General features: G+C 39.2%; 1 long non-coding RNA gene across 1 annotated transcript in view; it reads left to right on the top strand.

Annotated features, from left to right (window-relative positions):
* The window catches only part of LOC140224732 (uncharacterized), a 38923-nt gene extending 28133 nt beyond the window's left edge, over positions 1–10790 (top strand). The window contains exons 2-3 of the long non-coding RNA XR_011899986.1: positions 1153–1273; positions 2252–10790. This is a non-coding gene — a long non-coding RNA (uncharacterized lncRNA). The remainder of the gene's footprint in view (positions 1–1152; positions 1274–2251) is intronic.
* Positions 10791–18341: the final 7551 nt, after the last annotated feature.

The raw sequence follows: 18341 nt of genomic DNA, 5'->3' as shown, positions 1-18341 counted from the left end.
CGGCGACGCGCCACGCTAAAAAAGTTTGCACTCGGCGCTCCTCGGATCCTGCCCCGGTGCCCGGTCCCAGCGTGGCGTGGCCGTCCTCCTAGTGAATCTAGTCTCCTCGGCAGCTCCTCTGCTCTCGGTCTTCGAGTCCACTCTCCCTCGCCCGGACCCCCGGACCTGGATCCCCAAGCCCCCTCAGCCCCCCTCCCCCTCTCATTCTCTCTGCAACCGTCCTCGTGCCCCCAGATCTAGTCATCGATGAATCTACACTCTTGCCAACTTGCCTATCTTCTTCGGAAATAAACCTGGCGTAAGGCGATGGGAAACCGCAAAGATGCTTCATTTTATGAGGAGCTATTGTTTAATTTGTAATATTTACTGTCGGTTCCCTTGATGTGCGGACCACTTGCGGTATGTAGAGTACCTATATATCGACGGTGAAACTACCAAACCACGTATCCCGGTTTGCGACGTCGCAGACTTCCTGTCATACTTTATTTTTTAAATATAAAACTACTCAAAGTCAGTTCGTGAAAACTTCCGTGATTTTTCCTCTTTGTGCGGAGAAAAATCTGTGAAAATTGTGAGGAATGATATTGATTTGATCTCCTTCAAAAAAATAAAATGTGAGTGGAGATTTTTAAACACCGCAAACGAGATACGTGGTCTGGTAGTTTCACCGTCGATATGGCCACTGGGCCCCATGGAGAGGCTTAGGACCCGAAAATGGCGGTGCTTTGCATGGTTTTTGAGGATGGAAGGGGGGTCATTACCAACTTTTGACGGTTATCACCAACCGCACTTGCTGCCGACCTTACTACATCTAAGATAATTTTTCTCGAAAATTGCACACGATTAGGCTTAAAAATATGTAAAGAAGTCGCAATAGTGAATTTGGGTAAATTTCTCGTTACGATAAGCAAAGAAAACTACATTTTGAGTCATTTTGCATTACATCAACTTATAGCGTCCGCCATTTTTGGGTCCTAAGGGCTCCATTCAGTCTAAGATGGCTGAGCCAATCAGAGGTGGTAACACCAGTGGCCATACTCTCTCAATATAGGTACTTTTTTATTTCAAATCGCGATGAAAATTCTTCACTTCATGCACTAAAAAAAAAATAAAAAAAAAAAGGCCATGTAGACTTGTCGGACGTTGTTGCAGGCTCGCTCACAGACCGAAAATATCGGGTGTTGGAGCCGTAAATTGGACCGCTCCGGGATCAAAGGCCGAAGCAACGGCTGCAACATCTCGGAATTTTCGGCTTATCAGCCCGGAACTGACGGTAAGTATATATAGCAGTATAGCCCGTAAGTACTGTGTTTTAATGTAGCAATTCCGATTTCAATTAGTTTCAGTTGCATCCAAAATGTTGGTATTGGAGTTTCAAACTAACATATTTGGTTCAAATATATTATAAAAAACTCACCAAAGGTAGATTAATGATGTGCTTATTCATAGGCACCTAGAGGATACAGTAGACTCTGGATTATCCGGATTAATTGGTGCCGGGCCCGATCCGGATGAAAAAGAAATCCCGATAATAATAGTAAACACAAACACCACCAACCAACACCACAGTATTCTTATTATGTATACATCAACACGAATTTAAAAGGTTAACGCCAAACTGAACGACTCAATGGTGATTGTGAATGGAAGCCGACAACGATAAATTACAATACAACGATTAAAGCGCGCAATGCGTGAAGTATTCGTGCAGTCTTGTAGCCGCTAATGTGCGTTTTAGGCTAACTAACCGACTGCACTGCGTTTGACGTAATGCGAGAAGTATTTATGCAATCTAGTAGGCGCTAATGCGTTCCACGCCGACCTCACTGTTTGGCGCAATGCGTGAGGTATTCCTCCAGCCTTGCAGGCGCCAATATGCCTTGCGACCGCTTCTCCGCGGATCCGCTCACTTATCGGAATGCGTACGTAGTTACATGGTTGCAAAATCTATCCGGATAATCCAGAGTCCGGATAGTCCGAATCCGGATAATCCAGAGTCTACTGTAAATTATTTTTTACCTCAAAATCACATCATCATGATTTTTTCATTTTAAAATAGACCAACGTGGCCACATCAAGAAACTAATACTGCACCTATGCCGCTCACATTGCTTATTTTAGAATTGAAGGCGAACTGGTCAGGACGAGTGTGAAGCGGTGTACTGTTAGCATCCAGTAGTCCTTCGATACAATGTTTAAAGTGGATGAAGGTGGCTAAATCACTGCAAACCGCTCACATTTCCTATTTCAGTATTAAAGACGAACTGGTCAAAATGACGCGCAGCAACGCGATGATGAACTGTTAAAAATGTAGTCCACTAATACGATTTTCAATGCAAATGAACGTGGTTAATCAGGCCTCATGTAATTTTGAAACTGTGAGTATACTCATTAACTTCACTTACGCGCCTTGTCTTCGAAGCCCCTCAAATTCCTGAAACCAAAATAACAAAATTCTTCATTTAGATGGGAGAATATGAGTGCAAACTTACTCCTCTTTTTTACACTTTTATTTTTTCTACAATTGTTTCCAGTATTTGCTCACTTTTCCCCATCTCTACCTCATTTTATCAAAGATGTCAAAGTTCCCCAGGTTTTCGAAAATATATACTTCTTCGATGAGCACTAGCCATGCCACGAATCGGAGACGGTTCGTTCCTTCTTTCTGATATTATGCAATTGAAGCGACCGAAATGTGGAAATTAATTTCTCACTTGTGTGCGCTCATAGATTAAAGTATCATGTTTCGTTCATTTTGTTAGTGTATGAGCTGAACAGACCGGAATTATTGCTTCACAGCCTGTCAAACCGGTATTTTCGATAGTATGAATGCATTTTATGCCCATTTGACATGCAGCGCAAATGGTACATGCAGTTTTGTGCAACTATGCATGCGAGTGCACAATTTCATCTACCTAGGACTTTTGGAGGGTATATTGCCTATACTATGATACTCCTTCAAATTCAAGTACAAGTGCGTATTGTCAATGAAATAAAGCATTATTGAGACAATCATAATTTGAAGTTGAAAAATTGGAATTTGAAATTGTAATGATGGCATTGAACCATTACAAAAATATTTTCAGTTGAGTCTCAAATAATATTTTATCTCATAATATTTAATCAAAATTGAAATTGGTCGAGTTTTATCATCACCTTTGATACTTACCTAAGTCTTGACCTCTAAGCTGAAAACGTTTTTTTCTAGAAAGTTAATCACCTCAATACAAACGTTTTTGCAGCATTATTCTCTTCTTTTTTCTCAATCAAACTCGGTGCCATCAAACTGCTCGCTTTCGTTCGCGCCATTTTTGTAACTTAAAATCACCTCAGATGTACTCAAAAAGTGACTGGAGAACTTGATTAAGTTAGTGTGCAATCTTGGTGATTAGTAACACTTGAAATTGAACTTAAAATTAATAAGTTTGTCCTTGATTTCTTCCTTGTCGTCAAATTCAATGCAATGAAATCCACGGGATTTCACCCACACCCTCCTGCAATGTGTTATCTTCGGTGGCTCTTCGTTTGGATGACACCTATCGAAGATGTTCTGGAAAATGTCTCCATAAATCAATTGAAGGAACGAATTTTTAAAGTCCGTAATTTTACTGGTCTAGCTTTGTTCAGTTAATTGATTGGCTTTGGAATTAAATATTTTAGCGTGCCTGATTCTTACGCTGACATTCGAGATGAGGCACTCATTAATTTTGGCATACGTTTTTCCCCCCAATCATTTTTGATAAAAATCGCGTCGAAAGGATTAAAAATTGGTGTAATCTAACCAAACGTAAACACAATTTATCTGTTTAATTTTTATAATGCAGTTTTTGCATTGTGAGAAGAAGTTGGCATTATTATTACGAACCAATACCTATGTACTTTAATTCCATCAAAGCAAGTTCAAACTTATACCAAGCTCATACCAAAGCTTGAGCAATTTACAATGACTATAAAACAAAGGCTATAAAAAGTTAGTAAACTTCACCCAAGTTCACTATTTATGATGAGACTGGCGGCGTATTTTTAAGTTTTTCGCTAATTTATTTGCTTTTTGTTTTTGTTTTTTTTCTTGATAGGCTCTCTCCATTTTGAAAATTGACAGGACTGCCCTGAATAATTTTTATCGCGTTCTCAACTGGACTGCATTTTGCAATTTGGAACTATAAATTCTGGCTCTTCTGGAAAAACACTTATGTGCACAGGGAAACTAATGGCACATAGGTTGTTTTTAAACCGGGCCAGAATTTATAGTTCCAAATTGCAAAATGCAGTCCAACTTAGTGCACGCGTGTGACAGTATGGCCACTGGCCAGTAGTGGCAACGAGAGCCTTGCCATTTCAGTATTCACTCGCTCCGCATGAGCCGTTTAGTTTTTCTCAGTCAGTATCTCGCGGTCAGTTTCGCTAATTAATCGCTTTAATTCATTTTTACTTTCACTATATCTTCTCTCTTTATTAGCTTACCCTCCCTAGCTTCGTATCTGCGCTTTTCACTTTTCTTGACTAACCAATTTTCGTTGCATGTCGTCTACGTTAATTTTTCCGTGCTTTCTTGGATTCAATGTCGTGTTTCGGTTAAATATCTGCACTCGGGCTCAACACTTAAAATAGAATCCCGGCAGTTTTTCTGGGCATTTTCTGGGAGTAGTTTTCATTTAATGAAAAATATTCATAGAAAATTTGAAAGAGATATCTTGTTTTGTTATCGCTTTAAAAACTACATCGACGGTGAAACTATATCGGACCCCTCGTATCTTGGTTGCGGTGTTTAAAAATGTCCGCCCCCATTTTATTCTTTTGAAGGAGAACAAATCAGTATTTTTCCTCGAAGTTTTCACAGACTTTTCATTACACAGAGAAGGAAAATCAAGGAAGTTTTCAACCGTTGACCTTGCTCTAGTAAAAGTGAATCAGCCTAACGCCAGGCTGACTCATTTTTACTAGGGATGAGAAGTTTTTCATTTAAAAAATAAAGTATGATAGAAGTATGCAGTGTTGCAAACCAAGGTACGTGGTCTGGTAGTCCCGCCGTCAAAATGTATGTATAAGAATACAGATGCGCATTTTTCAAGGGACGCTTTACCCCGTAACTTCCCCTTTTGGACGCTCCGCCCAGGAAAGAGGGAACTTACTCCACAAAAACTCAAAATTGACTTACTGATGTTGAAGCATGGAAGAAGTGTTCTACTAGCATTTTGGAACAAGAAATGCCGAGAAATTTCGCGCTCAGCTGAAGTTGTGGCCCGTTGAATTTTGTAGTTAAAAAAAATAGTTTAATTTAAATGTATAGTTTTTCCTTTTTTGAAGGATTTCTCCAGATAAAGTTGTTTTTCAATGTGTATGTTGTGCCGATTCTGCTGCTTATCATCGGATTCATGGTTTTCAAGAAAATTATTTGCGATTCTTATCTGCCATATTAGGGCGCAGAGCTGCCGGATTCTATCGCAGCTATAAGCTCTCTTTTGGAATAACAAATTTTCGAACCAGAGACGCTCGCAACCTACTTTTTAGGACACAAGAGATAATTTCCGAAATCTCAAAATCCGATTCTTAGTTCCCTACCGGACAAAGTGTCGAACGTTTTCTCTAATTTAACAAATACGGAAGAGCCTGAAACAAAGGGAGCAGTTTTCAATTTTGTTTTTTTAATTTCTGATTCTCCTTAAATTTCAAATGTATTCTCTGTCTTTTAGCCTATTTAGTCTCTGATCTTTTCTATATTTTCCCTAAAGTTGTGAAAGCATGTTCAGCCCTAAAAGTTCTTGTTTTATTTTTTTTTTGTTTTAAGCAGTTTTCCTTTGTTTTTGCAAATATTATCAGATGATGTAGTTTGTTGTATTGTGTGTATTGAATGTGCTATGATAGCCATGAGGAAGACAGGGCCAATTGGACGGAGTTAAACAGAAAGGAACCAAGCTACATCGGGATCGAACCGAGAAGAAGAGGTTTAAAGTTTGGCTCCTGCATAAGACTCAATGTAAAAGATAAACTTCAAGTTCAATTTCTGCACAATTTGCTCCAACAAAAACTTCGAATTTTTGGCGATAGATAGTAGAGCAGTGGTTAAGTTCAAAATCACTCATAACTCAATTTTTCCCAAAATGTGGGTTGGTTCCTTTCTGCTTAACTCAGTCCAATTGGTCCTACTGTTGCCAGCCTAAACAAACTTTCTTAAATCTAAATCTAAATTTTAAACTATAGCAAATAACTGAAAATTTGGTAAGTGATACACATTTTCAATAAAAATAGAATAATCTTATATTCATCAAATTTAGTCTCTTGAGACTTGAATCATGCTCTCTCGGCGACGAACAGCTGCAGGACTTCTGGTCCCGGAACTTGTTAGATTTCGGAGAAAGGGGGGTTGAAAGTCAGGCCTGGGGTAAGGGGTAAAGCAGGGTTACGGAATCGAACTATAGTCCTGACGTTGACATTATTTATTTTATATCCGTGCCGTCACTTCGGCTTATCGATCCATCGCCGCTGCCTTCCGCAGTTCCGCCACATGACGCTCAAAATTCCCGCCACGCTCGTCACTGTCAGGCGGGTTGCCGAACCGACCCTTTTCACAACCTTGAGGAGCTCGTCCTGACGTAATTTTTCTGTTAAATTCCCACATAAACAAATTTATTATTATTGTTGACTTAGACAACCTATTATAGCTAAATTTTTAAATTAAAAGCCCATTGAAGAGCTGCTTTACTTCTATAGAGGCGACAGTATCCAACGTAAAAAAATAATAGGAACAAGTGGAAAAATTACCCAAAAATACTCCCTCGTATCAGCTGTAAGTTCGAGAGTGGCTTGAAGTCGCACTTATACACCTAACGATTTCAATTTATTTTAAAAAACTTTGATAACTTTCTTATGAAGTAACGCATCCATCTCCACAACAATTTTCTGATTGACCTACAAAAATTTTAACTATGCGGGTGGCAAAATCCGATCCTTGGTGACGCTGTCTACCCAATGTATAGCGCCTCACACCAGTCCTCGTGTTTCTTCATTCAATGAATATAGTTTCAGCAATTTTCCAGAGCAAAATCTACAGGCTTCCCTTCCAACAGATGGGGTAAGAAGTTAGTTTAACAAAACTGGGTTTTAATTTTTTCAACACTGTAAGGATTCTTCAACCAAAACTTTCTCCCAGAAAATTACTTTCATTCGCAAGGAATTAGGTTCATCAGACGAAATGTTAATGAACTTCCGACAAAAATTGTTTGTTTACGTTTCTTTTTTGCAAGCCTTCCCGCTCTGCCAGATTTAGAAGCACGGTTGCAACATCCGTCACACAAGTTGCATTCCACACTTAACATTCTAAAGGAGGCAAACTTTGACTATATGATATTAGTGTCATAATGATTGCAAAGAAATACCAAAAAAGACTATATTCTTTGATCTCGATATAGATTCAGAATTCTAATTGTTCATAAAAAGCGTGTGCCAACTTATGAGTTTTTCATTACTCGGAGGCTAGAGAACAGTTAGAGCAATGTCAAGGTTGACGTCAAGGGTACTAAAAGGACTCGAAACATGCATTGCTACCTTTTTCTGATATTTGAAGTTCAATAAATAATCATCATAATTTATCTTTTGATTGTTACTAATCAACATGGCCTTCGCTTTTCGAGAAACATTCAAGTATGGGGATAATCCAGGTTTATTCACAGAATTACCCATTTGAATGCTGGAGTGGTTTTTAAATTTGTCAGGGCCTCACTCGAGAGTGTGAAAAAACTCTTATCTTCTTAATTTTTCATTGTTAACTTACTGAATATTAAAAAATGCTCTTTTTAACACATCCTCACAAAATTTTAGCGCCAATATTTAGATGTTAATTTCATGGGAGGCAAAAGCACAAATTTTGTAGCTTCATATATGCAAATGCTAAAGGATCTGAATCCACCCCCTGGTTATCTCGCGACCATTACCCTCCCGAATGGTAAGGGAAAAATTAAATCAGCCTGCGGCGAAAAAATCAGTCAAACAGCACAACTTTGAATAACTGACATACATTAGAGCCCTTGATGATTTGCTACGCAGAATAGGATAAAGAAAACTATGTACTGTATCAACTATACATATCGACGGTGAAAGTCGGCAATCACATAACTCGTTTGCGGTGTCTGAAAATCTCCGCTTCTACGTCATTTTTTTAAAGGAGAACAAATTGATATTATTTCTTGAAGTTTTTGCAGAATTTTCTTCGCATTGAGAAGAAAAATCATGACAGTTTTAAAGAATTGCCGTTGAATAGTTTTCCATTTTAAAAATAAAGTATGACAGGAAGTCTGCGACGTCGCAAACCGAGTTATGTGATTGCCGACTTTCACCGTCAATATGTATTACTGTAACTGTAACTGTACTGTATTACTGTAACTGTAAAGGTACTGTACTGTAATTGTACTGTAAATGTAACCATACTGTAAAAACTATGTACTGTATGTTATGTATCAGTGGTGCGTTGCCTTCCCTCCCACCCTTTACCAAGCTTCGACGGGACTCACAATTTTCAATTAAAGCTTATGTTTCAACTATAATAAGTTTTCTTTTTTCGGAACACCAAAAGTGTGGGTAACTTAACATGTGTGACTCTTAATAATACCTTACATCAAATGAGATTTCACGGCGACGAATGAAGTTTGAGATTATGATTATTTTCCCTCTTTTTTTTTTTTTTTTTTTTTTGTTAATAATGGAGAAAAAATGGAAGAGACACACCTATTTATATATATTAACCGGCTTCGCAAAAATGACGGTAGATTAAAACTTGGTTCATTTGCAAGCAATTCGTTTGTGAAAACATTCTGCGCTACTTTGTTATTATCAACTAGCTAAAAATTGATACGGTTGGTGGTATAATTTCATCGACAGGAACCGCCGAGGAAAAATAAGTATCGAAGTTGTCAAATCGATTAGCATAAATTCATTTTAGACCTATATAACATGGCACAAAAAAACCTATTTTCGACACAATCTGAGAACATCGAGGTGGATTTTGCATCGCGCAAGATGCATGTAAGGTTGCTGACCTACGGCAATGAGCTCATATTTCGAGAGATCATCATTCCAATCATTTTTGAAGGGTTTATCAGCTGTTCCGGATTTTGAACTCCCTTGACCCTTCGTTTGAGCCATTGACCGCTGAGATCCTGTCGTGAATGTCCATAATGTGATACTTAAATGCTGAGAAAATTCTGGTGACGAGTTATTTTAATGTGGAAAAGAGTAGGAATGTCGAGACAAGAGATAAAACCATGTCAATCATTTCTTTAAAATATTATGTGCGTATGTCGTAGTGAAATTGTAAACCATGAATACTTAGACCAAAAATTGGAAAGCAATCAACCCATCGGCCAGTATTCTTCAAAACCAAAGTAACCAAAAGCATGTTGTTACAAAAACAAAAAAAAAAAACAAAAAAAAAAAGAGGGGGGAAAGAAAAAAAATGGGGGCAGTTTATCCTTTTAGTGACAATTTTCATTTGATAATTTGGTGCACCAACACATAAGTTTGTGATGTGAATAATTTATCTCGAAATCCAGGAATTTTGATCGCGACTCTGATGAAAAAAACGACCTATAAGTTATACCTGACGTAGTGGAGGCGTTTTTTTGGCGTGAGTTTTTTGTTGGACACAAAAGAAAACTTAATCTTTGGGTTTTTCTCCTGAAAATAAATTTTACATTATTATTTTGGAATACATGCCATACATTTGAGAGTTTGGTCGAAATTAAATAACTGGTTTATTTACCCTACCTGTAAAATTTGAAAATAATTTGACTTCTCGTACTCTCACAGATCTTAAGACTTTCAGCCAGAGGAGCGTCTTTTCTCTGCGTTTGCATCTCTCGAGCTCAAAAATGAATTTCCCGTCCCTGCCGCCATTATCCTCATACCAACGTTGAGGTGCTGTCATTAAAATGACTGTCAAACCCTTGCACTATTTTCGCTTGAACTGTATTTAAAGAGCGCTCCCTCCGTGCATAATAAACTGCCGAGCACGGTGCATGAAAAACAGACGTTACCCATAGAAAACGGAAAGCAGCGCGCGTCAGAGGTCCTGAACTCATAACAACTCATAGTTGGTCGGAAAAAATGGTAGATGCAGCCATTCAGAAGTGAGTTCTCAGGCCTACTCAATTATTTCCTGCATGGCTAGGGTTGAATCTATTTTCTATTCAGGGGTTCTCATGCACCTAGCCCGGAGCGCACCACTACGAGGGGCCAAACGGACAAAACGCAGGGCTGCTAAAATTGGATATTTCAGTATTAGTTTTCAGCTTCGTGGATCTGCTGCAGCAGCGTATTTTCCTCACCAACGTCTGAATTAACTTAGTCATCTGAGAGGTCTATATTCCATTCAACCTGTGGCTCTATAGTTTATCCTAATTGAAAGGTGTGAAAAATCGCGCATCCTCTGATGTATGCGGAAAATTTTCCCTATCCTTTAAAAGGTGAAAACATATTGGCATACCGCTCTCCTCAACCCCCCCCCCCCCTCCTAACGAGCGTTACGTAATTATAAGACGGCCCCTAAGAATGATTTCACTCTCGTGTTTTCGAAACTATTCTGCGGACTAATCGTTGAAATTGGTAGACAAAGCGATAGACGAAGAGGACAAAAAGAATATGGAGGGATCTTATTGGAGGAAGCGGGTGACTGCAATGGACACACGGGGAAGATAATAGACGAACTAACGGGAACCTACCAGAGACCCTACGATTTGTCCATCATTTTCTCCCTTAGTCTATAAAAACCACCCATTCCAACCAATAGGATCGCTCCATACGCCTCATGTCTTCTTCGTCTATAGCTTTGTCTATCGATTTTAACGATCAGCCCACCAAGAAGTAAACGTCGAGCAAGAGAAACAAAAATACTTTCAAGACTTTTTCGGTGTAAGCAAGACTCCAAAAGGCAGAGACGGCTCCAGCAATTTGGCAACACCAGATGTCCTCCATTTCAACCTATCCCTGGAAAAAAACACATTGGATCTAGAGTCCAGACTCTTGAAAACATTGACAAGAAAAAATACTCTTGATTCAATCGGATTTTTGCTTGAATCAAAACGAAATCCGCTGAAATTAAGAGGCTTGGTTCTAGATTTAAGCTATATTCTGATTGAATCAAGAGTTCTTTTTCTTGTCGATGTTTTTAAGAGTATGGACTCTAGATCGAATGTGTTTTTTTTTCCCCAGTGAATGTTAAAAAATCGATTCTTGCCGGAGCACCTGGTCCTGGCCCCTACAAGAATCGATACATTTCCATAGGTTTAAATGGGGGCAAAAACAATGTTGCCAATTTGCTGGATCCGCCAATGCCAAAAGGGCGATTGGAGCGAATTCCCAGTCCTCGAAAATGCAGCCGGTTTGGCGTTGAGCGGCGGATGCCGGATTGAAGAGGCGAAGGCGGCGGGGCTGGGCTGGCCGGGTTGTCGGGGCCGTTTTGAGATTGATAATCCCTTGACCTCGTCTCGGGGCGTCTTGGGACCTCTCGGGGGGCTGCAAGGCTCCATCGCGAGGAGACTGGTCTGCCCGAAGCGCGGGGCCCGCGAACCGAGAGCCCGAGTCGCGCTTGGTGACAATGCACTTAGCTGCATTTGCATTGTAGGAATGCAGGCATCCAACCCCTCGCACTTCATTGCAATCTCCGCCCGGGCAAGACTTCCTTTCTCCTCGGCCCTTTTCGCTCCCGACCACGGAGCCGCGGCGTTGCCAGATTGTGCGCGAGAGTCAACCCGTAAGGAACATAGATCGGAGTCAAGAAAGTTCCGCGAATTAATCGTAATGCGATTAGGGGTCGTTCCCAAATTACGTAACGCTCTAGGGGGAGAAGGGGAGGTCGAGGATAGCGTTATGTCATTTTGTTTTTACATGTTAAAGGATAGAGACCTACGTCACAAAAGCCTTACAAGGGGGGGAAGGGGGGGGGGTCAAAAATACCGAAAAAGTACGACACGCCATTTTGTTTTTAAATGTTACAGGATACGGTGCGAAATGACAAAAGCGTTACAAAGGGGGGAGAGGGGGGGATCAAAAATGCTCGGAAAGTGCGTTAAGCCATTTTGTTTTTACATGTTAAAGGACACGGACCTAAGTCACAAAAGCTGTACAAAGGGGAGAGGGGGGACCAAAAATGCCCGGAAAGTGTGTTACGTAATTTAGGGACGGCACCTTAGATCTGATCAGATCCTCAGATTTGGAACGATGCGTTTTGGGTTCGATCGATATACTTTATATGAGTGGATTATTTTGTAGAGATCGATGTTTTAGTCTCTACATAGATCATTAAGAGAAATGCGTGCCGAAAATTGTCCCCCAAGATCTTAATATCTGTGTCAAAAAAGCCATCGGAACGGGAACACTACTGTTGACTTAATTGTAAGATTTAGGACGAGCAATTTCGGCATGAAAATTCCTTAATGATTGATCAAGAGATTAAAGCTTCAATTTTTCCAGTAAAATTCTTCAAATGAAATAGCCCTTGCCCAAAAAGGATTGAGAAAAAGCTGAAGATCCACCTGAATGCAAGCTAAAAAGTTTGGAACTAATTTTTGAAAACTTGAGATTAATGGTCCTCGAAATTGGAGAATTAGATAGTGTGCTGATATTCTCGGAGGTAGGACTTCGTATGCTCCGTTAGAATTTTCAAAGTATAATGCGGATTGCATACCACTCCGGCGCGAACATAAGTATCTGCTAAACGATCGAAATGATACAAATGCGGAATGAAATCTGCTTCATAAGAGCACATTGTTCACAGGGCCGGATTTACCTATATGACGCCCATGGGCCGCCTGTATTTTGCCGCCCCTTCTCATTCGTTTTGAAACATCGGTACAAACCATCAAGTGAACGTGCCGGTGAGGGAAAGGTGCATAAGACGCGTTAACTCGCGTTGGGCACATTTTTTATGAAAACCCTGTCACCACTAGCAAAAGTTCACGGAACTTTGCGCGAAAATTAAGTTCCGTAGACCTATCCCTGTGTGAACAAGGCCTTTCAGTAATGAGAAAAGAACGAAAAAATTATGAAAGTATTAACATGAATGTGGTTTAATGATTTTAATTTCCGCCACCGCGCCAACCGCGCTGTTTTTGGCGCAATGCGTGAAGTATCCCTTCAGTCTTGTAGGCGCTATGCGTTTCACGCGCCGACCGCTGCTGACCACACTATTTTTGACGCAATGCGTGAAGTATTCATGCAGTCTTGTAGGCTCTATGAGTTTCACGCCAACCGCTGCTGACCGCACTACGTTTGACGCAATGCGTGAAGTATTCGTGGAGTCTTGTAGGCTATAATATGTGTTTCATGCTGACCGGCGCGCCGAGGGCTTCTCTTTTCCATCCATCTCAAGTCCTCGTCATCATTGCTCTCTAAGTCGCGCCGCTCCGGCCCAATTTCGTGTTTGCTTTCTTTTTCAACTTCTGTCTCTTGCATAACCGAAAGACGAACAAATTAGAAATTACTGTACTTTAACTCTCAGGAAATGAGATTTTTTCGCCTTTTCTCGTTTAATTTTTTTTCTGAGTCAGATTTTTTTCTTGATACCTACATTTGAAAAATTACAACATTTGCCGCCCCCTAAATTTGCCGCCATGGGCCGCGGCCCATGTGGCCACCCCCTAAATCCGGCCCTGATTGTTCATCGTAAAAATCAAAATCAAAAAGCACTTACGATACAGGATCCTCAAACAGAATCTACATCTAAAATACATGCGCGTTCGCGTTCTTCAGGATTCTTATTGCAGACATTTTTTTGTCTCAATGTGTCAAGTAATGGTCCTATTATTAAATTGTTAACTGAAAACTCTATTTTTCTTATTTTCTTTAGTGTTTCACTTTGTTCGAATTCGTCAATGGCGTCCAAGTTTGGAACCAGGTTGCATAGCTATCGCATATCGACGGCGTCAGTCCGCAACCACGTATCTCGTTTGCGGTGTCGGAACATTTTCGGTCCTTTATTTTTCTCCCGAGAACATATCGACATCATTTATTGAAGTTTTCGCACAATTTTCCTCGCACAGAGTAGATAGTTCACGACAGTTCTTTAATAATTGCTGTTGAGCAGTTTTCCATTTAAAAAATTAAATATGACAGGAAGACTATCGCAAACCGAGATACGCGTGGTTACGTACTTACTTTGCTGATATGGTCAGCATTTGTAAATCGTTATCCAAAGAGATAGTATGTAATCTCACAAAACAATAAACATCCTTTAAAAGTAGCAAGAAGTGAGTGGAAGAAGGTTTCAAGGTATAGAATATGAGAAGAATTTTCAGGCCTGGCTTTGAGAAAAAATTGAATTTTCGAATGATATAGTAAACTAAAAAATTAAACTCGCAGTACTTGCAAAATGCAACTACTAATCTGACAACAGTGGCTCTTGCAGTGAGTGAAGGCCAGTTTCTTGTATTCTTCTCTGTTGCTCATCTCACCATTAAATCTTCAGTTTCCCCTAAAAAAGGAATTTGCCCTTCTTCATTTTTTTAATGTAAGGTATGTGAGTGTACCCAGAGAACCAGGGGAAGGACGAGTTTTCGCGGTTGCCAGATCGAGACGGGCAGATTCTGGCCGCCAGAACTCTGTTTCAGTTACAATTAATGCTGAACTATATTATGTCAAAAGAAATCGAATGACCTGGAAGTTAACCTGAAGGTATGAATGTAGATTTTCCGATATAAACATGCGGTTTTCGAAGGAATTGGAGGGAAGAGACAATCGAGCAGAGGCGCATCCAGCAATTTGGCAACACTGGATTTTCTTAATTTAAAGCTATGCTAAATAGTCGATTCTTCTCGGAGTACCTGGTCCCTCCAAGAATCGATAAATTTCCATAGGTTTAAACGGAGAAAAGATAATTTTGCTTTGCTGGATCCGCCAATGCGATCGAGCAATCGCACATAGAGAGTATATTTACATGATCGATTTTGAAGCTCCGTGTGTATTTGATGAAGACTTATGCGTGTAGCAACATTTTGAAAATTGCTTAAAGTACCTAAACTTCTTCAATTTAACGTTTCAAAGTTTTTCACATACTTTTTTACCGTCAAAATCTAAAAAATCTATTTTTAATGAGGCGTCAAGCAATTCTGAGATAAATATTTCTCATGCGCTGAGAGCTCTGAGAATGATCATGAATTTAACAAACATCTAATAGAGAGCTTATATTTACATATCGATGGCCGAAGCACGAAACCACGTATCTCCTTTTGCGATGTTGTAGAATTAGTTTTAGTTTTTTAGTTTTTAGTTTAGTTTTTTTTGGAAAATTAGGTAACGTAAGTTCTTTAAAACTGCCTTGATTTTTTTGCCATGCAACTAGAATATTCTGTATGCATTACAAGCAATAAAGTTACGGTTTCCCTCCTTGAAAAAATAAAGTAGTTGGAAAAATTTTTGAATCATCGCACAGGAGATGCGTGGTTCTGCACTTTGGCCATCGATATTTGAATGTTCGTTGTCTAAAATCAAGGAAAATTTTCAGAAATTCGATTCTGTCATAAAATCATTGACGATCTGCACGGAGAAAAAAAACTTCGTGCGTGGCACCCAAAGTCTAGGTCATAGGGATCTCTGAGGTTTCCGGATTGAGCATCTGAACATTTTAGATCTAGCTGTCGAGATTCGGATCACACATCTGAAACTTCAGCTCTTACATCTGAAGTACTTCAGATGTTCAAAGTTTTTCGAATGTGAAAACCGAAGTACTTCAGATGTAAGAACTGAGGTTTCGGATGTTGATCCGAACCTCAGCAGCTGAACCTTAAGTGTCCGGATGCTCAATCTGAAAACTTCAGAGATCCACATGACCTAAACTTTATGGGTCCAACGCACGAAGTTTTTTCTCCGTGTGCTGTCGCAGGTATTTCAGCATTTTATAAGTTCTCGCTCACTTTTTTTACATCCTGAATGTTAAATCAACCTCACTTTTTTTTCGGTGCATGTGCTAATATAGCAAACTTGCACAGGTTCGGGCTTTCGGAATGATTCTTTCATGAAGTTTTCCGCCGATTTTAATGATTTGATTACTCGACAGCGCTATCTATCGTCCGTTTTGGAAGGGCCGGAAAAATGAACGACGAGGAAGCCACGCAAAATCGCTGGCAGCCATTTTGAAATCCACCTTGATTCTGATTTGTGCCGGGAGGATTAGGGAGGATTACGCGTTATCCTCACAATAGCATGACATCCCGGAATGATTTTTTTTGCTCCTCCTCCTTGGGTAATATTTACCGAGATTTTATTTCCGCAGATAAAAACCATTGTTCGGATTTCCAGGAGGCGAATAACACCGCCTGAAAAATGGTCCTTTCTCATGATGATGGTAATACTATAACGTCTACCCTCGTGAAATTACAATACGAAAAGATAAGTGGATGATGATTCAACAATGGACTATGCAGATTCGGGGTCTTTAGAATTAAGGATGGAGGTTTGGGAGCGCTCGCTCTCCGAAGGGGATGAGATGGGCTCTAGGTGATTTATTTATTAACATGTTGCAATGCCGCTAACCACCACCCTGCTTTTAATCCCCATTTACCTTCCTCCGTTTCCAGTTTCAAACTGGTCACACAAGGAATGGACAATGGTAACACGCATCGTTTGTCTCCTCCTTATGCTCAGTCTTTTTACCCTTTCCTGTCTTTTCAATCCGAATTTCACTTAAAGCTTGAATATTGACGTACAAGTCTTGGCCAAGTGTCTATTTCCTTAGCAACAGCCAAAAATTTATATTGGGCTACATGGAGACAATTGACAGACAAGACAATTGAAGACAATTTGGATTACATTTTGCAAGAAGGAGCCAAGAGCACTCCAATGTTTTATTTCGAGGTTGCACACCTACATTCTTTGAAATACAATCACTGGAATCATTCAACAAATTAAATTTACGAAGGTACGTAATTTTTGTCTTGAATTCATAGTTTATCAGGACATGATAAACTAAACTTGTTTAGATGATTAGTTTATAAATTGCAAGGTAAAAAAAGTTGCCCAATCTTAGCAACACTGGAATGCTCTTGGTTCCTTTTTGCAAAATGTAATCCATTTGTTTGGTTGTTACGTTTTTCTGCTCGGTTTACCTTTCGTTGGAAAAAAAGGAAAAAGTTTCTCTCATGAAATTTTGAAACTGCAATTTTAACGTGAAATCAGGGAAATAAATGTAATCTCCTAAGGGTTCTTTACAATTTTCTTTATAAGAAGAGAAGTGAACAAGGAGATAAGTAGGAACAAATCTCATGAAATACATACTGAATTTTTACGACTAACAATTCATAGTGCTTTCACTTAGATTAAAAAAAGACCTGTTCACTACAGTTTGTTTTTGCGTGAGGATAAACTACATCAAACTGATTCAGCAGAGGAGACTCATCGAATGGTAATCACGACCAAAGTTCACTGATTTTTCAGAAGTAAGAACGATAGTGTTTTCGTTTATGAAAGTTCAGCATGAAAGAATTCTTTCGGAAAACTTTCTATACTTGCCTAAAAGAGAGTGCTATTGGGGTGATCAAAACTCATGCAATGAGGTATCATCCTCACAGAATCGTCAGTTTCATGAACGTCAGTATTTTTTCATCAATTCTAGTGGGTTAGGTATGATCAATATCACGAGTGAATAGTCAATTACATGACTCTTAGTTGTATCATTCAAACTGTGCGTATTAGCTTACCTATTTATATTTTTTTTTCTAACGGCAAAACAAAACATTACTGGCTATACTTGATATTTTCAGATCAAATCCTCTTTAAAAAATAAAATTCTAGAAATCTGGAACGTCCCAGTGAGACACGTGTAGGTATCTGAAATTTCTTTTTCTTCCATGGATGAACACAAATGAAAAAGATAAATTTCAAAATTTCAAATTTTTTCCAAAATGTTCAAAATCTGTTAAATCTATAATAAAATTTGTACATGATTCCACCTAAATCCGTCCATTTATTTACTATCTATGAAAAGCAACATAATATTTAAAACATGAATGAAGTAAAGCTAAAATTGAAAAGCACTATAAAACGGCAAAATGCTTTTAGCCGTCATGTGCTCATTTTTAGCTGCAAAAAAAAAAAAACAACCATATTAATAATGAAAATGAGAGGCAACTTGATTACAGTTGTGTCTATCTCTTGAGATTATCGACGTAAATCAATCTGCTGCTCATTTCTCTCTTCTTTTAATTAATTGGTTTTTTGATAGATAAAGATGAGTCTGTGATGCCTCTTTCATATTTTTTTTGTGCCTGTCTTACCCATGTTTTTAGTTTCCATTCGCGGTCCTGTTGAAGCACCTGTAAATAAATTTAGTAACCAAAATGTTTCTACGGATCTGGGTG

This window comes from Bemisia tabaci, chromosome 6, assembly GCF_918797505.1.
Source record: "Bemisia tabaci chromosome 6, PGI_BMITA_v3".
NCBI lineage: Eukaryota > Metazoa > Arthropoda > Insecta > Hemiptera > Aleyrodidae > Bemisia > Bemisia tabaci.
The sequence above is the reverse complement of the archived record's forward strand: the minus strand, read 5'-3'. Positions and strand labels throughout refer to the sequence as shown.